Source organism: Meriones unguiculatus, chromosome 1 (assembly GCF_030254825.1).
Source record: "Meriones unguiculatus strain TT.TT164.6M chromosome 1, Bangor_MerUng_6.1, whole genome shotgun sequence".
Classification (NCBI taxonomy): Eukaryota; Metazoa; Chordata; class Mammalia; order Rodentia; family Muridae; genus Meriones; species Meriones unguiculatus.
This window is the reverse complement of record NC_083349.1, coordinates 49,119,430-49,146,604: the sequence shown is the minus strand read 5'-3', so window position 1 is coordinate 49,146,604 and position 27,175 is coordinate 49,119,430.

The following is a 27,175-nucleotide window of genomic DNA, read 5'->3' as shown; positions in this document are numbered from 1 at the left end:
ATACAACCCTGGACCACGAGTCCAGGGGCAGCATTGCCCTCCTCTATCAATTATCAATCAAGAAAATGCCCTAAAGATATGCCCACAGCCCAATCTCATGATGGAAATTCTTCATTTGTGGTTTTCTCTTTTCAAGTGTCTCTAGTTTATGTCAAGCTGGCAAACAAACAAAAAAGCCCAGGACCCCAAATACACATGACCAGATAAAAACCTCTCCAAATATGTACTCAAAGTGCCAAAAATACAAAGCGAAGAAACTATATAAAGCAGGCAAGGGAAAACACCAGTTCACAAAGGCAAATACAGCAGAAAAACACTGGATCTCTCATCCACAACCCTAAAAGCTGGATAAGCCTGAAATGGGTAAGCAAATAGCTGCCAACAAAGAAAATTGTCTTTTTACAGTTGACAGAGATGTAAGAAAATTTCAAGGAAAGCATAAACTAAGGCAGTTCATGACCAGCAAGCCAGTAGGAGATGTAGAAGATGCCTAAATGAATGCTGTATACGGAGGAGGAAGAAGATGGCTGCGGCCATTAGAGAAACAGATGAATAAAGACTTAAGGAAGAATACACAGTTTATTACCAAACACACAGAAAGGCGAGCATAGAACAACAAAGCTGAGTTTATTCTTAGAATTCAACATTGGCTTAATTTTGGGAAATCAAATTTATTCATCCCTTTCAAAAATTTTTTAATTTTATTATCTCATAGAGAAAAAAAAACTCATTAGCCAACATACATTCATAAAAGTAGGTTTTTGCTAGCTTGTTTTGTTTAGGGTGTGTGTGTGTGTGTGTGTGTGTGTGTGTGTGTTCTTCCTTTTAAAAAAAAATTGCACATAGAGGGTATTTTCTTACTGTAAGAGAGTATAGCTAAAAGAAGACTCTGTTTATATAAAAATAACTGCTATGTTATTTTTAACATGGCGGCATGTGGAACCTTTGGTTTGTATATTTCATTCAGTCTCCAGGGAACTTAGTGGCAGAGCCCATCTCATCTGTCACGTGTTCTGGTTCATCAGAGTGAAGAATTAGAAACACCTACCTAACCACTTCAAACTTCAAATTAACAGGTTTCTGACTCTAAAAATAAGAAGAATCTCCCCTGTCCTAGAATGTTCCCAAAGCTCTGCTCAGGAAGGTGATTCCGCCTTTGCTGCCCAAATATATGTGAGTTTTTCCTAGGATATCTAGAGATCAGAGGCTAATCTTTAACACAATCCATCTCTAAACATGAGCTGAACGTGCTTTGGGGGAAATTTAAGAACACTCTTGCCTGCACCAGCTCTTTTACTAAAGCTCCACAGGAAGTGCTAGTAATAGGTCTCAAAACAGGAAGTCAAATACAGCTCCTCTTGGGGCAAGGGGATGGTATGTCTTTAACAGAAAGTTCATCGCAGTGCAGACTAGTATAGGCAAAGGCTTAGATTCTCACCACAGTTCATGAGCCCTCAAAGAGTGGGAAGAAGCCTGTGGATGTGATTCGATTGCAGGAAGGCTTGTCTAGCGTGTACAGAGTCTTGCGCTAAGTCGGCAGCAAGGCACAAACCAAGTGTGGTAGCACATACTTGTGATCCCAGCACTTGGAAGATGAAAGCAAAGGGATCAGAAATCCAAGGTCATCTTTGGCTATCCAGGGAGATTGAAGCTGGCCTCAGAACCATCAGACCTTGTGTCTGAATGAACAAATGAGTCTCGAATAGCAGTCACTAATTGATTCAGTCAACAATCACTGAACAAATGGTAAAAGTTATGTACCTTTACCAGCAATTGGAGTAACAACACTGAAAGGCAACGTCCTAACTTGAAAGATCCTTGAGAGTAGTCATGGAAACAGGGCCAACAACATACAACAAAAATAATCACTTCATAGACTTTTAAGTGAAGGCAAAGCCCTTGAGAAGTAATTGAGACAAAGGAATTATCATCAAAGAAGTAGCATATGTTTGATGATCCACAATGTTTGAGGATGGCCAGTTAATTGGATGGAAAGTTATAAATTTTTAAAACTTAGAAAACAATGCCTTTGAAATCTCTGACAGATGTTGTCAAGATTCCTCTGAACAGATGTCTATAAAACACCAAAAACAACCTATTGAATAGTTCTCAATGGTGCTGGTTGCTTTTTTTTTTTTTTTTTCATCAACTTTATGCAAGCTAGAGTTATCGGGGGAAGAGAACCCTCATTTGAAAAATATCTCCATGCAGATTGCCTACAGGCAAGTATGTAGGATATTTTCTTGATTAAAGACTGATGTAGGGGGGCTCAGTCTATTGTGGATGCTGCCATCCCTACACAGGTAGTCCGGGGGTATATGAGGAAGCAAATTGAGCAAACCAGAGAGCAAGCCAGTAAGCAGCCATCTTCCATGGCCTGTTTCAGTTTCCTGTCTTTCCTCCATGGACTTTCCTCCATGATGGACTATTGCCTGGAAGTTTGAAATGAAATGGCAAAAGAAACCTAAGATACTTGCTCTTTCTGTTGGTTGTTATTTTACTGAATTTACAAATCAATATAGTTGACAGTCGATCTGTAGAAATGATGTACCTTTGACAATAATTAGGTGTTAAAGCCCATCCTTAAAGGAGAAATTTTACATAGTAAAGAATATGCTTTAAAAAAAAAAACAACTCTGTTTACTTATTATAATTTAGGATTAGGCACAAAGTACAAGCACCCTGAAGCTAAGCCCAAGGGGGGAAAGGGGAACAAGAAAAATCTCATTGAAAATGTTTGGGCCAGGGCTGGAGAGGTAGCTCAGAGATTAAGAACACTGGCTGTTCTTCCAATGGTCCTGAGTTCAATTCCCAGCAACCACACGGTGGCTCACAACCATCTATAATGAGATCTGGTACCCTCTTCTCCTGTGCAGGCAGAATGCTTTGTAAATAATAAATAAATCTTTGGGGAAAAAAAGAAATATTAAATGGCAGCCTACAGATTGGGAAAGGATCTTCACCAACCCTATATCTGACAGAAGGCTAATATCCAGAATATATAAAGAACTAAAGAAGTTAAACAGCAACAAATCAAGTAACTCAATTAAAAAATGGGGTACAGAGATAAACAGAATTCTCAATAGAGGAACATCGAATGGCAGAGAAACACTTAAAGAAATGCTCAAAATCCTTAGTCATCAGGGAAATGCAAATCAAAACAACCCTGAGAGCTCTCCTTACACCCATCAGAATGGCTAAGATCAAAAACTCAAGTGACAACACATGCTGGAGAGGCTGTGGAGAAAGAGGAACCCTACTCCATTGTTGGTGGGAATGTAAACTTGTACAACCACTTTGGAAATCAATCTGGCTCTTTCTCAATCAGTTAGAAATAGTGCTTCCTCAAGATCTAGCTATACCACTCCTAGGCTTTTAAAAGCCTAAAGATGCTCAAGTACACAACAAGGACATTTGTTCAACTGTGTTCGTTGCAACTTTATTTGTAATAGCCAGAAGCTGGAAACAACCCAGATGTCCCTCAGTTGAGGAATAGACACGGAAATTATGGTACATTTACACAACAGAATACTACTCAGCAATTAAAAACAAGGAAGTCATAAAATTTGCAGACAAATGGTGGGATTTAGAAATGATCATCCTGAATGAGGTATCCCAGAAGCACAAAGACTCAAATGGTATTTACTCACTTATAAGTAGATATTAGACATATAGGATAATCATACTAAAATCTGTACACCTAAGGAAACTAATCAAGAAAGAGAACCCTGGGAAAGATGCTCGATCTTCATTCAGAAAGGCAAATGGGACCAACATCAGAAGAGGGAGAAAACAGGGAACAGGACAGGAGCCTATCAGAGAGGGCCTCTGAAAGACTCTACCCAGCAGGGTATCAAAACATATGCTGAGACTCATAGCCAAACTTTGGGCAGAATGCAGGGAATCTTATGAAAGAAGGGAGATATTGAAAGACCTGGAGGAGACAGGTGCTCCACAAGGAGAGCAACAGAACAACAACAAAAAAAATCTGTGTACAGGGGTCTTTTCTGAGACTGATACTCCGACCAAGGACCATTCATGGAGATAACTTAGAACCCCTGCACAGAAGTAGCCCATGGCAGCTCAGTGTCCAAGAAGGTACCACAGTAATAGGAACAGGGACCATCTCTAACATGAACTCATGGGCTGGCTCTTTGATCACCTGCACCTGAGGGAAGAGCAGCCTTACCAGTCCACAGAGGAAGACCTGAAGCCAGTCCTGATGAGACCTTATAGACTAGGATCAGGTGGAAGGGGAGGAAGACCTCACCTATCATTGGACTGGGGGAGGGGTATAGGAGAAGAAGAGGGGGGGAGGATGGAATTGGGAGAGGATAGGAGAGGGGGTACAGCTGGGACACAAAGTGAATAAAGTGTAATTAATAAAAATAAAATAAATATTTTTTTAAAAAAAAGAAAGAAAACGTTTGGGCCTTCATAGGATACCAACTGTATTATAATTACAAAATTCCAACAATGAATGGTCAGAAGTTCCCCCGTATTGAGTCTCATGTGCATGTTTTATTGCATTCTGTTTTACTCTCCCTTTCTCTAGGGGAATTGGAGAGCAAAACCACCATGTAGTGGCATATGGACCCATTCTGAGGATGCCCTTTATGTGTTCCTGAATAGCTGTTGTCTTCTCACTTCCATTGAGTGGTGATAGTGGGGTACTGTTAAAAAGCAGTGTCTAGGTTATTTCTAGGTTCTGGCTATTACGAATAAAGCTGCTATGAACATGGATGAACAAATGTCCTTGTTGTGTACTTGAGCATATTTTGGATATATGCCTAGGACTGGTATAGCTGGATCTTGAGGGAGCACTATTCCTAATTGTCTGAGAAAGTGCCAGACTGATTTCCAAAGTGGTTGTACCAGTTTACATTCCCACCAGCAGTGGAGGAGGGTTCCCCTTTCTTCACAACCTCTCCAGCCTGTGTTATCGCTTGAGTTTTTGATCTTAGCCATTCGGATGGGTGTAAGGGGAAATCTCAGGGTCGTTTTGCATCTCCTTGATGGCCAAGGACGTTGAGCATTTCTTTAGTTGTTTCTCTGCCATTCTATATTCCTCTACAGAGAATTCTCTGTTTAGCTCCATACCCTATTTTTTTAATTGGATTGTTTGATGTGTTGCTTTTTAACTTCTTTAGTTCTTTATATATTCTGGATATTAGTCCTCTGTCAGATATAGGATTGGTGAAGATACTTTCCCAGTCTGTAGGCTGTCATTTTGTTCTGACGACAGTGTCTTTTGCTTTACAGAAGCTTTTCAGTTTCATGAGATCCCATTTATCAATTGTTGATCTTAGAGCCTGTGCTGTTGGTGTTCTGTTCAGGAAGTTGTCTCCTGTGATGTCCCTCAATGGAGGAATGGATACAGAAATTGTGGACATTTACACAATAGAATACTACTCAGCAATTTAAAACAAGGAGATCATGAAATTTGCAGGCAAATGGTGGGACCGAGAAAGGATGATCCTGAGTGAAGTATCCCAGAAGCAGAAAGACACACAGGGTATATACTCACTTATAAGTGGCTATTAGATTTAAAAGAAAGGATAAACATACTAAAATCTGTACACCTAAAGAAGCTAAACAAGAAGAAGGACCTGGAGTAAGCTGATCAATCCTCACTTAGAAAGACAAATGGGATAGACATTGGAAGTAGGAGAAAACAAGAAACAGGGCAGGAGCCTACCATAGAGGGTCTCTGAAAGACTACCTAGCAGTGTATCAAAGCAGATACTGAGACTCATAACCAAACCTTGGGCAGAGTTCAGGGAATCATATGAAAGAAGGGAGAGTTAGTAAGACCTAGAAAGGACAGGAGCTCCACAAGGACCAAATATATCTGGGCACAGGGGTCTTTTCTGAGACTGATTCTCCAACCAAGGACCATGCATGGATATAACCTAGAACCCCTGCTCAGCCATAGTCCATGGCAGCTCAGTATCCAAGTGGGTTTCCCTACTAGGGGGAACAGGGACTGTCTCTGACATGAACTCAGTGGCTGGCTCTTTGACCTTCCCCTACCCCCCGAGGGAGAAGCAACCTTGCTAGGCCACAGAGGAAGACAATGCAGCCAGCCATGATGAGACCTGATAAACTAGGGTCAGATAGAAGGGGAGTCCTCCTCCCTTATCAGTGGACTTAGAGAGGGGCAGGAAAGAGATGAGAGAGGGTGGGTGGAATTGGGAGGGAATGAGGGAGAGGGTTACAGCTAGGATACAAAGTGAATAAAGTGTAATTATTATTAAAAAAATAAAATTTTAATTAAAAAAATCAGTGTCTAGAGAGACATGCCAGACCCAGCACTGACAAGGTAGGACAGCAGACTCTCCGGTGCTCCCTGGCAGCTCAGTCTAGCAAACTGGTGAGCTCTGGGTTCTGTGAGAGGCCCTATTTCAAAAACTAATGTGGGGAGAGATTGAGAAAGCCAACATCCACCTCTGGCCTTCATGTACATGCCACTACACATGGACACACATACACAAAATGAATACACACACATACGTTTAAAAACATTTAAGTTGCGCACTCTAACTCCTATCTGACACAGACAGTAGACACACCTCTTCAGCCTCAGCTCTGCCAGGAGAAAGCTACCCTGCTTTCTTGCAGCCCTGGTTTATCTACCGATGAACTGAGATTTGGATGTTTTAAAACGATAATCCCATCGAACTTGGGCTTATACAACCATTGTCAAGTCATTCAGTGTTGCCACAACTTGATTTCTTCATTGATAAGAGAAAGATAACAGTTTCAGCTTCAAAGGGCGTTGGTGAAAGCCACCAAACTGTTAGCTGTTCATTTTGCCTACAGCTGAACCATTTCAACTACCACATTTCAAAGGCAGATAAGTCACTCAGTGGTGGTAGTCAAGCACTTCTTCCCACCCAGTTTATTTTATGCTAGTTTTATGACATCGAGGGTGTTCATGAGATTGACTTACTCAGTAAAGGGCTGAGTCATTCAACAATGGCTCTCAGCACACTGGAAAGGCTGACTATCTCAGCACCCATAACCTGGCACAGAAGGCCTGCATGGTTCCTGGAGCAGTTTATACCACAGTGAGAGGCCAAAGAAGGCTGATGTCAGCAAACAATGTCAGCATCGATGACAGCAACTGAGGCTCTTGCCAACAGGGAGCTAAGGCAGGCAGGCCAGAGCAGCACTGCTTTCCCCTCAGATCTCCATACTTGGGTCACTGTCAGAAAGTGCTGCCACCCTGAGACAAAGCTCCTCCCTACTCAGCTAATCCTGTCAGAAACTTCCCTCACAGACCTGCCCAGAGGTATGTCACCTAGCTGATTCCATATCCCAACTGGGTTGACACTGAGGATTACCCATCACAGACGGTGAGACACTTAAGCGGGAAAGATTTAAAATAATTTTCATTGTAGCCTCGTAGGTGTCATTATGGTGAATGAGGATGAGATGAAGCCCCACCCCCACCTGCATTCAGGGCCCAAAATAGCTTTATCTGGGAATGATCAGACCAAGTGGCTTACATGTCCTTTCTAACCCAGCAATTCTTTGCTGGCATTCCATTAATTCATAATACCTTCAAAATATAGAATGTTCAATAGAAAATAATCAACAGAGGTCTATTCTGGCATTTGCTCAACATTCTGTATTGAAGGTCAAAGCTGGAACTTCGATTTCATACTACTTTCTCTGCCCCAGTACTTTTACCTGGTTGACTCTATTTCTACACTGACTTAGACTGGCTTTTCTTGGATTCTTCATTTCCATGATCAACTAAATGATTTTCTTGCCTTTCCAAAACCTTTGATCTCCTTCAATAGAAATTATGTCATAGTTTGGCTTTTCAGAATCTCCTAAGATTTAAGATTACAACTACCAGCTACCTTGTGCTTTCTCTATTTTAATTATAGCCTCTATTCAAAACAGGAGAGAGAGATGATGATGATGATGACGATGGTGATGATGTTTAACCCTTATAAACATATTCAAGAACCATGACTTCGTGCCTCTCGTCTGTGAGAACTAAAGCCTCACATTACATCACATGGTGGCTCAAATGAAAGTCTTGGAGCCATGTCACTGGGACAGTTCTTGCAAAACCTGAATGTCTAGCCACTTTGACCTACAGCAAAGAAGTAAGGAATAACCAAGACGGATGTCCACGCTAAAGGCTGAGCAAGCCACTAAACAAGCACAGCCAGTGAGGAAGCGGGACTGCATTTAAGCCTGTGAACTTAAGAGTGATCTGGGGGAAGAAGAACAGAAAGGGTTTTCCCCTTTCCCTTTTCAGTTTTCCAGAAGGACCTGAGACCTGCTCAGCCAAGTGGCAGAATTCCTTACAAACTTAGCAGACTCTTGTCTGAAGGAAAGGGAAGCAGCTGCTGCTGAGCTCCAGGCTTGTGGCAACCTACTGAGTGAGGCCCTGGCTTCTGCCAGTGTGTCTGTGGTTTGCATGGAGAAAATGGTAACATTTTAGTGGGCAAAAGAAAATCCCTTGTCAGCATCCAGGCAGCCTTCCGTGAAAGGCAGTCACGAAAGTGCAGGTGACAATACAGCTCCACCAGCTGTTCCAGATAAAGAGGATCATCCAGCAGATCAAAGCAGAGATTAAAAATAATAAAAGAGCTAACATTTTTAGGGCCCTGAATCTATGACCATCCCATATGTTAAGCACTTTTCAAATACTAGCATATTTAATAGCTTCAGTAGCCTTACGGGTAGCTTCTGTGAGTAGCATAGTTTTTCACATAAAGGAGCATACAGGCACCAGAGACAGCTCAGGGTCACAGAACCCAGAAACTGCCATTGCTGCTTGACAACAAACCCAATCATACATTTCACTGTGTCAAAACTTAGTTACTTATTCTGGGCCATGGTGGGCTCTCTTCTTTGAATAATATTGTCTCAGTGAGGGTTTCTATTGCTGTGATAAAACGCTGTAATCAAAAGCACCTTAGAGAGGAAAGGGTTTATGCATCAGCTTTTATTTCACATCACTGTCTATCTTAGTCACTGTTCTATGAAGAGACACCATGACCTCCGCAACTCTTATAGAAGAAAACATTTAACTGGGGCTGGCTTACAGTCTCAGAGGTTTAGTCCATTATCATCATGGCAAGGGAGCATGGCAACACTCATGGCCCTGGAACAGTAGCTGAGAGCTACGCCCTGATTGGGGGGTGGGGAGGATGGCTTGGCATGGGTTTATGAAACCACAAAGCCCACTCCCAGTGGCACACTTCCTCCAACAAAACCACACCACTTAATCCTTTCAAATAGTGCCACCCCTGGTGTCAAAATATACAAATAATGAGCCTGTTAGGGCCACCACAGTATCCATCATGAAGGAAGTCAGGGCAGGAACTCAAGCTGAGCAGGAACCTGAAGACAGGAACTGATACAGAAGCTATGGAGAAACACCACTTGTTCATCACGGCTTGCTCAGCCTACTTTTTTATACATCCCCAGGACCGTCTACACAGGTGTGGCACCATCCACAACCGTCTGGGCTCCCACAAATACTACAGGCCAGTCTGGGTGGGAACACTTTCTCACTTGGGGTTCCCTCTTGTAAAAGGACTCTGTGTCAAGCTGACATAAAACTAGCTGGGACAAATCTTATTTAGCATTTTAATAACTAACTTAAGAAACATTTTCTTTAATGTTTGCCAAGAACAGAAAGAGTTTCTAGGCAGTGGAATACTTAGTAAAATGATAAAGCTGAACATCTGGCCTTGTATTTAAGACTCCTGAAAGACCCAGTGTTTGCTTTTTTGAGCTAAGCTGACTTGAGTTGGAAACCTGTCACTACTTAGAGGCATTAGTGGGGCGAATTATTCTTGGCCCCATGCCTCTATTTCTTCACTTTTAAGTTGAGAACCCTAAGAGAAACTGCTTTGTAGGTTGAAAAAGATTGCATGATGTCATGCAAAGAAGTTCTCCCTCAGCATTATGCCAACACGTGACAAGCAACTGACACATGCCAGCCAACGGGAGTTTTAGTGATACGGGTGTCAAGGTGTTCATAGTGGCGATGGTGTAATGACAGTGGTGACAGAGGTGACAATGCTGCTTATAATGAGTAGTAGTGATGGGGGTGATAGAAAGATAGTTGTTACTAAAAAAAATACTCCTTCCCTGGCATATGTGTTTGAGGGTTTGGTTCCCAGCTGATGGCACCATTTTGGATGGTTCTAGAAACTTTAACAGGTAAGACCTAGTTGGAAGAATTGCCTCGTGTCCCTTTTGTCTCACTGACTCTGCATCCTGTCCACCGTGAGAGGTTCCTTCATCCCCCTGTTCCTACACTAAGATGCTCTTCTGAAACACACAGAGGTAAGCTGCCATGACCTGGGCTCTCTGGAATTGAGAGCTGAGACAAATCCTTCCCCCATTAGGGATTTCACCATGCTGATGAAAGGTTAATATAATCATAACAGCTGTGGTGATGGGGACGGTAGCAGTGGTTATAACGATGGGGCGGTGATATGCTACAGGGACCATGGGACGCATGTCCTCTGAGCGGCCTCTGCCGCAATAGTCTCTGCTTGACAGAGCCCCACTCACACATCCACCTGAATTCTAAAAAGATCTCTTTTATGAACACTCACTGGCCTCTGACATGGAACTAATGGCTTCAAATCCTGAACCTCTCTGTATTTCTATTTCCTATACAAAGATCCAACATAGTCCCTGTAATTTTTTATTATGTTTTTGTATTCATGCTTTTAACTCTCCTACTTGACTTCTAACTCCTAGAACATGGACATTTTGTATCTTACCTTTGCATCCCTGGTACCTAGTACAACATCAACAAAACACTTAAGTATTTAAAGACTGAGTGGTCAAAGAAAGAATGAATAATAAATAAATAGTGCATGAAACAATAGGTTTATTAAAAGTGCAATATTTGTTAGAGTATTGTTTGTGAGTTTTTTAAAAAATTAGAACATATACACAAAATGTGGATGGGAGGGAGAAAGAATAGGGTTGTATGGTTTCAACACATTCACAGAATAACTGAACATTGAGTCTGAGGCCCACAGCCTGCATAAATGAATCTCCAGGATAGGTAGATCAGGGACTGACTGCTTTTCTTGTTAAGGATTGCATGAAACCAAGTGCTAATTCAAGTTGAGAACTGCAAATGAGCTTCCAAAAGCTGAAAAATATTCAGTGATAGTTGACCTAAGTTCTTTCCATGTTTCAGTCTACTACAACAAACGATGAAGGACACGCACTCATGAGATAGAAACCCAAAAAGAAAATAGTTTCACCTGAGATAGCTTATATGATGATGGAAAGACAGAGGTCAGCAAAGTTTCACAAAATGTTCTCAGGATTCCTAGGAGGAGAAAAGTCTCGTTATTTTACTTTCAATGTATCACAAAAAGACAGTTTTGCAAAAGAGTAAATATAAACTATCGAAAGGAATGAAATTATTAGCTGGGGTCATGTTAAGGTAAAGTGTTAAAGTGTTAAAGGAAAAACACTTCCCTAAAATGCTTGGAACTCAGGTTCAGAAAAAAAAGGGGGGAGAAAGAAAGAAAGAAAGAAAGAAAGAAAGAAAGAAAGAAAGAAAGAAAGCAAAAAGAAAGAAAGAGGGAAGGGGACAAAATGATGAAACAATACACAGATCAAAGGCCTAAATTTTCAAAATTATTAGTCAAGAAAAAAATATCAAGTCACCCTAATTGTTAGTAAACACACCGTCATTTCTGTACATATGAAATAGTCACTGTTTACAGGAGTGCAATGCTCCACAAGCTATGACTTCATATTATATAATATAAAAAGTTACCTATTCTAACAGGGATGACAGCAGAAAAATAGGACATGATGACTGTAAAGGAACAAATTGTTTAAGAACCAAGCCTACTTACCTACCCCTCGATAAAATACTATTTTTCTCTTCCTCTACCACAGTTCACTTTCTTAGAAATATACTACGTATTTGCTTCCTCTTCTGTATGCCAGAATCATTTCATAGCCTAGAAGTGGGAAAGAGTTTCTGAAGTGTGCCAGCTTCTGCTGTCATATTTACATCATGCAGTGTGGGTTAGCTCATCCTCTCTTTCCCTCATTAGACTTTAAGCTTCACCACTTTTCCCTTAATAACCCTCACAACACCTATCAAAAGCTTTCAGCAGGGCAAGTCCTTATTAATTGCTTGCTGAACTAGTGAGGAAAAAAAATGAAGCAATGAATGAACAAATGAACTGTGCCCCTTGAAAGAGATTATTTGATATCAAAGGTTAATGCTTCCCTTAGCCTCAAGCTGCTGGAATCACTTAATTTCTCTGTATTTGGTCCACATGTGAAATTCCAACCAACATCAAATGAAAGTTTGATTAAACAGACCAGGGACAGCATGTGGAATGGCTGTCAGTTCCCCCGAGGCAAGATGTGAGTCTGGAAACCAGAAGACATAACAGGACACTACAGAGCTCTCAAAAAGAGCCTGTGCCTTGCCTTTGTCCTAAGAAAAACAAGGTGTCCCTCAGTTCAAAAAAAAAAAAAAAAAATCAGCTAAGTTCAGAGACCCTTCAGTATTTGCAACAAGTCTTCCATTTGTGTCTGTACTTTGTACCAAGCGACCCAGTTCTCCATTCATTGCTAGACTGACTCCCATCTTAAGGCAATGGAGAACTCAATGCCTTTGCTTTTACAAAAATATTTATAAGCTGAGAAGGCAAAAATGACAGAGCAGTTTCCATTTCTGAGCTTATTCTAGCTTCTCAGAAGCCCTTGTTGCCCTTGAAGCTAGTTTCCTGGCATAGGGAAGGTTCCTGGGATTCTCAAGCAGCCACAGTTATCTGGTTAATGATCAGAAGGCTCCTGGTATTGCCCCAGCTGGGATTCCTTCCAAGCCATGTCTGCACCACCTGTAACTCTTCAGTCCACATGCTTGCCAGAGACCATCCCAAGCCTGGGGGAGTGTGGGGAGCTGCCATTCCACAAAGAACTATCAGCCAACCTTGGCTGAAGAAGGCCAAGCTTGTACACTGCAGAGGAGTTAGGGCTTCTAGCTAAGGGCACCTAGCCAGCCCTGGTATGCAAATCTGGGATTTGTGCCCAGGGAACCTGCCCCAACTTGCCCAGGAGAGAGCAAGGCCAGGGAAAGATGGGAAAGGTTCTCATTTCCCACCTCCTTCCAGCTCCAGCCAGCTCCAGCCAGCTCCAGCCAGCTCCAACTCGCTCCAAGAGACTTTGAAGTTCTAGGCCAGGAGGCATGGGCAATTCATGTCTGAGGATGTTTATTTGTTTGTTTGTTTTGAGTTGTTCTATTTTTCAGTAAGCATCTAGAATTCAGGTTATTTCTTGGTCTCTAAAAGGCACAGGCTTTGGAAATGGATGAAGTCTAGTTCAATCCTGGCCATGCACTGGCTTTAGAAGCCTAAGGAAGCTATTCAACTTCTCTGAACCTTTGTGTTATCTGAATTTAAAAAAAAAAAAAAAAAACCTAACTCAGAGATTCAAAACCTCAATGCTATTGAAATTTTAGATAAGATATTAGTTTGGGGTAGTTGGGTCTCTGCCCATTAGACACCAGTGGAATGCTCACCCTCCCACCTGTGACAGCTAAAATCAATTTCAGACATGGGCAACTATTCCCCAAGGGAAGGGACTAAATTATGCCCAGCTGAGAACCAGCTACCTAACTTAATCCTGTAGGTTTGTGTTGTGAGGATAATATTGTAAATCCAGAGTTGGGTACCTGGGAGCAAACACAAGCAATGCACTGGAGAATTCTTAATTGGAACTACATACCCTCTCTCGGTATGCTGGCACAGCCCATCAGCATTCACCTCAATACACTGATAGCCACTTCCAGGAGCATCTACGACTCTCAGGCATGAAAGTACAGTGAATCTGATAACAAAGCAAGATGGAAGTTCATCCCTTAGAAGTACACCCAAGAAACAACAACAATCCAGCTTCATGGCCCCTGAGATAAGCCTGGACGTGTTCTGGCCTCCTCTCAGGAGTCCTAGGAGATCTGACTTCGCTGCCCATAGTGGCACTTCCCTGCCCAACTGGATTTCCTGTCTCATTTTCTGCTCCCCAACAGATATTCCCTAAGCTTGCTTCCCAAACTCATTTCACAACTTCCTCTGTCTTTGACTTTCTTTCTTTCTTTAAATAATAAACTAAGAAATAAGAACTGTACCTCTTATTTGAAGCAATGTATTTCTTTACTGATTCATCAGACTTATTAGTTCTTAGCTGGGTTGTGGGTTTCAGAGTTGTATTGTTTTGGGTTTTGTCTTTTTAAATTCACAATAAGTTAGAATAACTCCTCTGTTCTGGGAACTGCTAAAATAAGGGTCTTAACAGAAGTAGATGAGAGTCTAAGATTCTTATTTCTCAGAGGGACTTAGGCCTCGTGTATCTCCCTTCTACCCCTACCTGAAACACACACACACACACACACACACACACACACACACACACGTTGTCATTGTTGATTTAAAGAAATGGGGATGGCATGAAAGCCTCTTTGAAGCAGAGGAAAAACCAAGGTCTTTGTTAATGAACAGGAATCATCTTTCTAAATCCCTAAAATAGGTTGGGCATTGAAGGTATGTTGAAAAAGATGGCATGGTCCCTTACCTCAAGCTCTCCACTCTCATGGCATTAATGAGCAAGCCCAAGATTGCAGAAGTGTAGTCAAGGAGAAAAGGTCTACCTTCACTCACAAGAATCAGAGAGACCACAGGGAGAAAGTCAGACTCAGGCAGTCTGAGTTTAGGATCTTCTGGCATCAACAGGAAAGAGACTTCAGAAACCACATTCAGGTTCAGATAAATATAAGCATGGTCATCGAAGGACACACTGTTTTGGGAACCCACAGGTAGCACAGGATGGCTCTGATACAGGTTGAATGTGTGTCTTTGCAAATCAGGTGGGCTGGCTAAGCAGTCGGAGGGAAGCTGCAGGGGAAAACAGACTTAGCCATGAAGGAAACAGACTGGCTTCTGTGCCATTTCAAGAAGTTTAATGTGTATCCTTTACAGATAGCATAAGAAGGTATCTGAGTCATTCAACTTCCTGTTGGCTCATGGTTTGATAGGTTTTAGTCCATAATTGGTTGGCTGTATTATATCTGGGCATGTGGAACAAGACAGAGGTGTGATACAGTGCAGAAATGCTTGCTTCCCTGCAGCCAGGAAGCAGAGAGAAGCAGAATGGGAGGAGCCAGTGTTCCAATATGCCCTTCAAAAAAACTCCTTAATTAACTAATTTCCTCTAAGACCCACTTCCCGAAAGTTCCATTACCTCCTGAGCAAGCCATTATTAGCACATAGACTCCAAGGGACATTTAAGATCTAAACCATAACAGTATCTAAAGATCTTAAGTATGAGAGTGACATTCACTTAGTAATTTAACAAATACTACCAGGTTCTACTGTGTGGAACCTGTGGTCTTGGGTCCCAGGGTCATTGCAAGAGAGAAGACAGTTGATTGGCTTCAGATATGGTCTGGTGTGCTCTTTAGACAAAAGCTGTATGACAGCAGTGTGTATGAAAAGGAGTTCTCCTAATATACTGGCTCAGCTGGCAACCGACAAGCACTGAGCACCTGGGTGTGCGGCAGCTCACGCAACAGGAGTAGCCTGTTTGTTCCTGGAAAATGACGTTTATAAGGTAGAAATGCCCTCTGAGACACATCATCTTAACAAATGCCAGATGTGGTGTCTGAAAAGCAACAGATACTCACACAATATGAAATCTCTTGTATCTTGTCAGGAAGGAGGCACTTCTTGTAATCTATTTCATGAAGCTCTCACTAAGTATCAGCCAAAATGTCCTCTCAACAAAGGGGTTAAACGGGTCTTTTACCAGGACCGCCTGCACTTGTCACTCAGCCAAACTTCCCAGTCCTTGAATAACCTGTTCATAGTGGTTTCTTTAACAAGAAGACCCATTCTACAGCTACATAATTATCCCTGGTTCTCTTTCAGCCATGATATCATCTACATCCTACTGCTGAGAGGATATAAATGCTGTCTTTCCCTTTCTGGTTTATTAGAGTATTTCTCATCGCCAACCCAAGATAATATAAGCCATGACTTGAGGGGATGATGTAACATCACAAAGGACCCACTCCAACTTGCTTGTGAGGAGGGTCTGGGAGCTGCTTCATTAAAGACCATGCAAGATGGAGAGCCGAGACTCCATTTGGAAGAAATCATAGAACCACCAAAAGCCCAGAAGGAAAGAAATTTCTGAGGACCAAGACACCAGCCAGCTAACGTGGCAGCTAAGCATCACTCATTAAAGGTAAGAGAAGGCAAAGCGGAGTTGGGGATCAAGGTCTGGCAGAATCCACACTGGGCATGCCCCAGTAAACCACATGAGCTCTCACCACCTATGGCCATTGAGAAACTGTTTACTTTTTGGACTTTCTTGCCTGCATTGATGGCCTGGGCATTGGTGGCCTATTTCAGACAACAGTTTAGAGAATCTAGAAGAATGAATACTCTTTTCTGTGTATGCAGCATGGATTCTAATGTTACTTTCCTATCAGTCAACACATGTGGAATTTATCTGAAAACTCAAAACATTATTTTCCCAAAGCCTTGTAGTATACAGTGAACTATTTAGAAACCAAGTCTCCTGTACTCTGCTATTCCTGCTAGGAAATCTTAAAGAAGGAAGAAATGTTGGATTTCAACATTGAAGCCTTAAATCAATCATACTGAAGCCAGTATACCATGTAATAACCCACCACTTTTCATTTAGCAATATAGTCTCCTTCAGCTGAAACCTTCCTAGTGTCAACTCTCATGCTGAACATGAACACAAACTCAGCTCTGAGAAGTGATGCAGTTCTAAATATGTATTATTACTTGTAGGGCTGCACAGAATGAGAGGTCATTCTCTTTAATATGTAAGAGTAGAAAGGATGTTTAAATTTCATGTTAGTTTTGACAGTGTTTCAGAGGAAAGCATTAATGCCACAGGCTATTTGTATTTTAACTGTATACCAAAAGCCAATGCTTTTCCATACTGGATTCTCTTAATGGGGCAAATGATGCCAAGATATCTCTCTCTCTCTCTTTCTCTCTCTCTCTCTCTTTCTCCCTCTCTTTCTCTCTGTCTCTCTCTCTTTCTCTCTCATACACACACACACACACATCCACACAGTGAACATAAAACAATAACAACAACAACAACAAACCCACAGCTATGGCTTTCATGGTAAAATTTTAAAATTCTGACGTAAAAGCTTGGCAAAACTGTGTCAACGACATGGTGATTTAAGCTTGCTTTTGCTGTAGTTCATGCCCCAAGGCCTTCTTGTTCCAAAGCCTCCTCTTGAGTTTCCATGTGGTTTTCTTGCTTTAGTATATGCTGAAAATATAATGAAGCAACTCAGCCACTAGACAGGTTATGAAATGAATTTAGACACATGGTATGCTCAAGAAATGGTGCCTTGACCTAAGACAGGAAAAGACAGAATTAAACTAAATGCTAGTTACTTTATCGTGATAAATGTTACCTAGCACTAGGAAAGAGAGTGTTGTTTAGAAAACATGATGAGAAACAAATTAGGGCCAAAAGAGCTTCAGTCCCTTTGATATTTACTCCAAGGTTGTAAATATTGTTTTTATTTCCTTGGAGGAAGGGATGATATGGGGGCAGTTCCCAAGCCTTTATAGTTCCTTCTGAACTCTTTCTGGCTGGGTCAACTCAGCTGTTCTGGCCCAAACTCCTATCCAAGCTGACTGATTCAAACTGGATTCTCTCACCTTCTGATTGAATTGGAGCTCTACCTGGCTCCAAACTAATCCTGGCAATGTTTTAATCTTCTAGCTCCTTCTGTCTTCACCTGTGTGTAGGTTGTTCTCTCTACAACCTGTCTTAGTAAATTGTCCTAATAAAAAGAAATAAATAAATTAAAAAAAAAACTCTTGGTTAAAAAAAAAGACTCCTCTCTCTCCTGACACTGCTCTTAAGTAGCCTCCCTTTTCTCTCCTGTTCTCGTGAGAGTTGGGCTCATTCCTTGACTCATTCATTCAAACCTTTCTCTGATTCATTACTTTGTCTGACCCTCAGTTAGACTTCACTTTCTAACGTGGCTACTTCCTTCTATAAACTATTTCTTTCATCGTTTGGGATTGAAGTTGTTTACTGGGGGCATGTCTGCATCCAGAGTGTGTCTGCATTCCAGCCAGATCACAAAGACCTAGAAGGTCTTTGGATGTGATCTTTTGCTAGAACAGCCATTTTGCTGCATTAAAATTCCTCTACACTAGATATACCTTTTTGAAACACTTTGCATGTACAAGGCACATTACAACGGTGGCAAAAGAGGAGAGAAGTGAATGTGTGCGTGAGAAAATAAAGATGGCCATTGTCATGCTGACTAAAGCAGGTCAAATGTTTGGAGACACAAAGCCTAAGTAGCAACCTCCATATTCAGAAATAAAGATGCAGTGCGCAAGGATGGGAAGGTGATCTGGCTGCAACATGCCAGGTTTGATTCAGTCGATGGGGCATGCTAGGCTTATGTCCTCTTCCTCCCTTGCTGCTCTGTGTGCATCCCTCATAGAGCTGCATGCTTGGGAGAAGAGGGCAACCTTACCCAACAGAGGAGGACCTACCTTTGGTCAAGGGTCTATGAGTAGCTCTGCTCCCCTGCTAAAACCTCCAAACAAGCTCTCAACGTATTATGCTCTAGTGGAAATGGGGACGGGGCGGGGGGGGGGAGGGATATACAAGAGGGTAATGAGGGGTGAATATGATCACAGTATGTTATACATGCGGTTGCCATTGTCAAATAAATAAAAACAGTTAATACAACCATATTTATGAAATGGGAAAGCAAAAAAAAAAAAAAAAAAAAGAAAAGAAAAGAAATTAATTTAAGTGTAGTTTGGGAGAACAAAAACAGAGCCTGTTTCCATGACAAGAGTTTCTCTGCCTACAAGCCTTTAGGAACATCTTTTTGCCCCAGGGTTTTTAACGAGGCCACTAAGCCTTTCTTTCCCTGTGTTTGACATTGCTGCCACTCACCACACTCTCTAATTGCCTTGGTCACACTGTTTCTGTGATCTTAAACACTGCCTAGCCATGTCACCTTCCACAGTAAACTGAGACATCACTTCCTCTAGATGCTTCCATATCTTTTCCCACCAGGGAAAATGCTCCCTCACCCAGCATTTCATGTTGCCCTGCAAGAGCCTGAGCACTTTTCAGCTGTCCCGAAAGGACTGTGCAGGTCTTTTCAATGGAGATCTTGCCAACTTTTCTAACTGCTTTGTCCCGGGGCCTTGCATAGGGCTTGGCATCTGGGGGGGCTAGGGATATGCATTGGGGAGATGAATAGCTAACAGCATGATTGACAGGTCACTGATTGAACGCCCCTGAATACACATCCTTCCGATGGGCTTCCCTCCCCACTGCTTGTGAGATGACAGTGTCTCTACCCTTCCCCACAAGGCAAGTGACCAGAGACCAGAAGGAAACAGAAGCAGGAAAGCCTGTGGCATTAAGGTTGATCTCTTTTTCAAGTTTGTTTTAAATACTGTGGAGAGTTTGAAGCATGAATGAAGGATGACAGCTACATACATAAAATTCACCTACCACAAAGGTCACTCATTTTAAAGTGTAAACGCCTTCCTTTCATTCAGATTTGAAAAATGGTGACCACAATCAACTGTCCTGAGCACTTTCATTGCCACAAAAAGATACTCCACACCCTTTAGTTTATGTCCCCAACAATCGCCCCATATCTTCTCTCCCTAAGCGACAACTGATCTGTTTTATGCCTCTACATGATTATTTATTCTGGACCTTTTTTACAGATGAAATCATCTAACATGAGCATTTGTGTTTCACTCTCACTCAGCGTGTTCTCATTATGATTCAGCACTCACACCTCCTGCGTGATGCATGATTCACCCATCATGCATCAGTATTTCATTCTTGTTTATGGCTGAACAATAGTCCAGTGGATGCATACATCATATTTTGCTTATCCATGTATCAGTCACAAGCCATGGCGTTTTTAATATTCATAAATTGTAATATTCATAAATTCATAATATTCAGATAAATTTTGTATGGCCAAAATGTTTCTGTTTATCTGGGGTCATACTGTAGCTCTGTTTAACTACTCTCTGCAGAACTAAAAGTCTGTGCTTCTTCCAGAGGTGTGTGAGCACCTAATTCCTCTGCATGCTTGCTAACACTATTGTCATGGCCCTTTAATTATTACCTCCGAGTCAGTATAAAATGGTAGTATGGTTTTGATTTGTACTTGCTGATGACTAATGGCATCGAACACCCTCTAATGTAGTAAATACACTTGCTGGCAGAGTATATTTCACATTGTTTTTAAATGGTTTTTTTATTTATAAAAATGTTTACTATGTAAAATTATTTATAATGAATACAAAGCATTTCTGTCTCACTTCATTTATGGTACTAAACACCAAAGGTGAAATGTACAAGAAAAACACCTTAATGACTATCAGGGACTAACCATGGACTTTGATCATGGTTAGTCATAGCACCATGTGGCAAAACGTTTTCTTCCTCACTCTGATCAAGTTATTCAGCTTCTCTGAGTCCTGATTTCCGCATCTGTAAAATGGAGTGTCATAAACACCTGTATCTTAGAGACGGTTTGGCAAATAAAGGGTTCACATAAAGCACACAGCATAGTCCCTAGCACATAGTAAGCACTCCATAAGCTTTGGCATATGAAACTAGCCATTCAAATGAATCTCCTTTTTAAACTCTAGGATGGCTAGGAGGTTTTATCATGCAAACACAAATTATGACTCTCAAGGAAGAAATCATTTGCTTTCCAAACTTAACCATGAAACCTTCCTCACAAGTCCTCTGACAGAGCAAACGGTCCATCAAAACGCCGGGGAATGCTACCTACCTGCTTCCCTTTTTCATGCTGGAAAGTTTGGGTCCTGAAAGGAAGTCTCCCACAGACCCTATCATGAAACAACAAATCCAAACGGGGAACCCAAATTCTTGGGCTCCCCACTTCTTCATTAAGAGGGTTCCACGAAGCCATCATTCACGGGAACAGATGAAGAAGTCCTGTGCCTATTCATCCCATCAAGTACAGCCCACGCTTGCACTGTCATAGGGGAGACTAAAAAGTCCTTGTAACAAATGGTCTAGTCAAGCTTACCATCTTCAGAGCAACGTGGTCAAGCCTCCTGCTTTGGGAGGAAACCGTCATAAGACCTGAAAGTCTAGTTTATAGTTCAGAACCCCTTGGGAGCCATCTTCCCACCACTGTCCCTTTCACACACTACAAAGGAAGATGCTCTGTTCCCTTTGGCCAGAGGTATGAGTCATCAGCATTCTAAGACTGCAGCCTGCCAGATCCTTCTCAGAGACAGGGATGTGCAGGCTGGCGTGTGGTGGCTACTCAGACAGACTCAGAGGAGAGGTTTAGGTGGAGGTGGAGGCAAAGATGTGTGAACAGGAACTGAAGGTCCTCTTAGAGACGGTGTACCTCCACACATCACTGCCGTGTAGAATAATCGCAGGAAGGATACCAGGGTGCATGTTCAAGAACAGTGCCACTCACACAGCCCAGCCAAACACCACCACAACTGTTTCAGAGAAGACACACGGAAAACAACACTTGTGAACACAAGGTCATGAAGCCCACCCCTGAATCAGCTCTCCAGTCCCCACTGGCCAAGGCTGGCCCATACAGTTGCCTGGGAAGACTCCAGGTGACAGAGGTATCCCAAGGACCACATCAAGGTGACCTGGGAGCCTGTCCTCTACCCTCCTACCTCCATGTGGTAAATTAGAGAAGGTGAATGGAGACGAGGAGGAAGCTCGAGGCTCCCATTAACATCGGTTGGTTTGCTACACATAGAGTGATCGGGTCTGGCTGGTGGAGCACTGTCTGTCCATCAAGATTAGCGTGCTCTAGCATTTGCGGCTCCTCAGCTAATGGCGAAGATATTTTTAGTTCTAATACCAAAACATGTCAGAATTTGTTTTGCCAAAGCTAACAGAATGGCATGGATCCGATCAATTATTATGAACAGTTTGACTAGGAAAGCACCCCTCATGGTGCTGTGGAAAGTCGATGTCAGCTGCTGTGTGGCTTGGGAACCCAATGGCTTGGTCCCCTGCACAGGCCTGTCCTTCAACCCCTAGTCACAACGCAAAGGGAGACGCCCATTCCCTTCTCCTCTCAAGCTTCATAATGCTCCTTGCTATATCCCCAAACCTCCAGGTCTTCTTTGGAACCCCAACCCGGAAGACCTGAAAAATGTCCAAATTTCACTTGTCTGCAGTAGAATTTCTGGGATTACAGAGAGTAGATTTTTTTTTTTAATTTCATCTATGTGTGCCATATTTACATAATTTCCCCCTCCTCCCTCCAACCCCTCCTGTGTCCACCTCCCCTAGTACTTGGTCAAATCTCTCTCTTCCCTGAAGATGCCATGCATTCACACAAGGGGCTTGGAGGAATCTCGCTGGAGCTGAACCAGGAGGCTTCTCCCTGGGGACTAGCTCTCATAGCAACAGACGGTGCTATATGCAAGGGACCAAGGGAGGGAGACAACCGATAACCATACCTAGCTGTGACACCTGTGAACCATAATGACCATCAGGATGCTGTACTGTGGCGCTTATTGGTGACCAACAACTGTCTCATTGGACTTCAGGACCTTTCAGTCAGAGGGAAAGCCTGCCTAGTACTGTAAACCGAGCCAACAATATGTGGCTGGTGAGTCCAGAGAGTCCATAGGGGAACCTACGTCTGCCACTTTCCCACCAGCGAAACTCCTAACTGCCATCTTAATATCTGTCCTCAAACCTGCAGATGAGTGCAGTTCTCACCCCTTGTCAAGGAAGATGCTTTTCTAAAAACTGCAGAGACTGTTACAGAGATCCACAAGTTATCAAAATGCAGAGAGCCACTGACCATGGGGGGTCCCCCCCCCAGTCGATATAGCCACAACACAATTTCTGCACCTCAGGCTCAGGGGATGGATGCCACAGAAGAAGGAGCAGAGAGATTTTAAAGAGCCAGAGGACCAGAAAATCTGCTTCAAGATTGTGTCATCTATAGGTGACAAGAATGATGCAACCATGAAATCTCAAAAATAAAGTAGTTTAGACAATACTTCCATGTTGAGTTGACATCTCAACATGGAAGAGAGAAAATCTCAAAAGACTGCACCCATAGTCAAGAGCTGCCGGCACTTAGTGACTGCTGAGAGACAGAGAGTCACTCTTCCCTGGGATAAGCCCCCTAATTGGTTACCCAACAAAATGGTCCACCCCCCCAAAAAAATATGACTGTGAGCAACACTCAATGGACCCAGCAGGTTATATGTCTTACTTAGGGTTTTGATTGCCATGACAAAACACCACGACCAAAAAGCAAGTTGGTGAGAGAAGGCTTTATTCAGCTTACACTTTCATACTGATGTTCGCCATCAAAGGAAGTCAGGACAGGAACTCAAACAGGACAGGATCCTGGAGGCAGGAGCTGATGCAGAAGCCGTGTGGGGTGCTGCTTATTGGCTTGCTATGCCTGGCTTGCTCAGCCTGCTTTCTTATAGAACCCAGGACCACCAGCCCAGGATGGAACCACCCACTGGGCCCGCTCCCATTTCTCACTAATTGAAAAAGATGCCTTACATCTGGATCTCATGGAGGCATTTCCTCAACTGAAGATCCTTCCACACTGATGACTCTAGTTTGTGTCAAGTTGACACTAAACCAGCCAGTACATTGTATTTATACAGTGTGTGTGTGTGTGTGTAGTATGTATGCTAAGGTGGTTTGATTGAGGATGGCTGCATAGGCTCATATATTTAAATGCTCAGTCACCAGGGAGTAGAACTGTTAAAAGGATTAGAAGGATTAGGAGGTATGGCATTGTTGGAGGAAGTGTGTCACTAGGGATGTGGGCTTTGAGATTTCAAAAGCCCATGCCCAGCCATATTCATTCCTTCTCTCTCCCTCTCCCTCTCCCTCTCCCACTCATCAGGTCAGAATGTAGCAGCTACTTGTCTAGCACCATGCTTGCCTGCTGTCACCATGTTCCCTGCTATAATGATAATGGACTAATCCTATAAAACTATAAGCAAGTTAGATGCTTTCTTTTATAAGAGTTGCCATGGTCATGGCGTCTCTTTCCAGCAATAGAACAGTGACTAAGACATATGTATGTAAGGAGGTTTCTCGGCACTGGGGTTTTTGTTACTTTATAGCGCTTTGAGGAAGGGTCATCACACTAAGTGGCCTAACTTTATTTAAACTCTCTCTCTCTCTCTCACTCTCTCTCTCTCTCTCTGTTTCTCTGTGTGTGTATAATTTTAGGTAAACATAAAAAATATGATTCCCTATGGCGTTTCACACATCATTAGTGTCATTTGTTCTTCTTCCTCTCCTCTGTCTCTGTGTCACCCTTCCTTCCATTCTCTAGTTAAAGTCTCTCCTTCCATTTTTCCCATTATCCCCTTTATAGCAGCAATAAAAATTAATGGACAGTTTAAAGCAAGGGCCCAGTTTTGATTGGATACCCCACCTCTAGCCCGTCAGGAGAGTGGTTAGAAGTTAATAATGCTGGCTCTGGATAGCTCTTGGCTTCCTCCTTCTCTATGTGATGGTCATCTATTTACTTTGTCTTTTTCTGCTTCAGTTTTCTTACCTGTAATATGAGGAAAATAGCAGCTATTTCTGTGGCTGTTGAGAAAACTAAATGAGATAATGTACATTAATGCAAGTAGTATTTCAATGATTTCTATTATTATTATTATTTTATTTTTTATGTCATAGGAAGGCAACAGGTTTGCAGAAAAGCATACACTTTAAGTCATAAAATATGAATTTGCTACTCAGTTCATATCTCCAGGCCTCCTGCTTCCTCATTTACAAATTGGAGATGATCAGCTGTCTGAGAACTGCCTGAGGCTTCAGGGTGCCGCTGTACGGGACAAGCGTTTGCAAACTGTTATATGATATTCAGTGTAATCTAATCTGATTGTCCTCCAACTGACCCAAGCGTCTGGAGATGCTGGACAGAGTCACTGACAAGAGCTGACAGTCTGGGTAATAGATTACAAGCTAATAGCACCCATAGAGTCTACCAATGCAAAGCAAAAACAAGCCAGAAGCATAGAAACGTGGACTCAAAAGCACATGGGACCAGTGTCAGGACAATCTCTATGAAGGAACCGCCTGACTGAATCCACTCATTGGCTTATCATCCTTCAGACAGACCGGCTGTATGTTTTTTTCCAATGGACACTCAACAGCTCTGGCTCCCTTTGGCCTAAACTCTATAATAGTTTTGTCCTTATTAAAGCCTAAGTACTATGGCTTGAATATGATTTGTCTCTGCAAAAACCCATGCTGAGATTAAATGCCCAGGTAACGGCGCCAGGCAGTGGTGAGGCCTTTTCGAGCTGGTTGGTGTCACGGGGCCTCTGCCCTCTTGAATGTAGCCCCCACAGAGTGGCTTAGACACCGTAGGAGTATGCATTTCATAGTGTTTCCTGCTTCCCCAGGCTCTTCCCAGCTCCTTTTCACCGTGTGATCTCTTTGGCATTGTCTTTCCTCCCACCTATGGCCTTTACCAGAAGCCAAGCAAAGCCACAGGACTTCCAGGAAATGAACATCTTGTCTATACATTACCCCATTCAGCCAGTCTGCTAAAGCACTGGTTCTCAACCTGTGGGTCACAACCCTTTTGTGGGTTGAATGACCCTTTCACAGGGGTCACTTAAGACCACTGGGAAACACAGATGTTTACATTACGATTCATAACGGTAGCAAAATTATAGTTATGAAATAGCAACAAAAAAAATTTTTATGGTTGGGGGTCGCCACAACAGGAGGAATTGTACTGAAGGGTCAGAGCATTAGGAAGGCTGAGAACCACTGTGGTAAAGAAACTGAAAACAGGCTGAGACATGACAAGATGCCCATCTGGGGCTGAAGAATTAAACCCTAATGGTACCCACCTTGGGCTAGCCGACCTGACCTGAGGCCTCAGCTGGTGGAGGCAGCCAGAGACCTGAACGCTTAGCTCACATTGTGGAATTTATTCACCGGATGGTCCCTTAACAGTATGCTCTCTGGAGGCCTCTTCAGACTGATCATTCCCCGAGCCGAAGAGAACTGATTATTCTCACAGAATTCTTCCTTGAGTTCTAGTGTGTGTTGGGTTTTTTTATTGACAGTCTCTTACTTGAAAGACTCAGAGATGTATAAAACAGAAAGGGAGGTTGGGTGTTGAAGAAACATGAAATAAAAGAGGAGGAAACTGCGTTCTCCCTGACCCTGGCCTGCTCTCAGGTGATGGAAAAGGAAGGGTAAGTTCGAGGTTGCACCAGAACGGCTCTCAGGAGGAAGCTGTTTAGGGAAGCGGTGGCCTGCAGGAGCTCTCAGTGGAGTTTCCAGAGCCTGAGGGAGGTGTCCCATGTCAGAGAGATTCACCTCAGCAGGCCTCAGGTGAAAGCTCTCCATAGCAGATATTTTTGGTTTGAGGAAGGGTCTAAGGCCACAACCTGGAGCCCTAGAGAAAAATCACAGGCAAACCAGAGAGAGAGAGAGAGACAGAGTTGAACCTCATCCTCCTTTTCATGCTCTGGATTTTAGCCCATTTCCTCTTATCTGTGGCTAAAGAGAGAACATCACTATTAAACCAGGCTTAGAGTCTCCACCTTCTCTCTCCACCAAGGGTTTTCACTCCAACTCAGTTGCTCCCCTCCTCAAGCTCCTCCCTGGCCCTTTGCCCCCTGTTCATGTCCTCCTTACTGGTCTTGTCCTCTGTCAGCTCCCTGTCCACCCATGCCTTTCATTCAGATGCCCAATTTCTCTGGTTCCTTCCACAGACCTCACCATCTCTGTTCCCCTTCTCCTCTCTGCTGCCCTCATCCTTCCTCCCTTTCTCTCTTCCTCCTCTCTCTTCTCCTCCTCCCTGGTCCCTGCCCCCAACTTCTCTTTCTCCTAACTTCCTCCTTGCTCTCTTCCTCCCCCCTATTTCCTTCCTCCTCCATGTTCCCCACCTCCTTGCTCCCCTATGATGGCTAGGTTTTTGTCAACTTGACACAAGCCAGGGTGACCTGGAAAGAGGAAAGTTCAAGTGAGAACATACCTCCGTAATATTGGCCTGTTCACAAGTGTGTGGGTCATTTTCCTGATTAATGATTGATGTGGGAAGGAT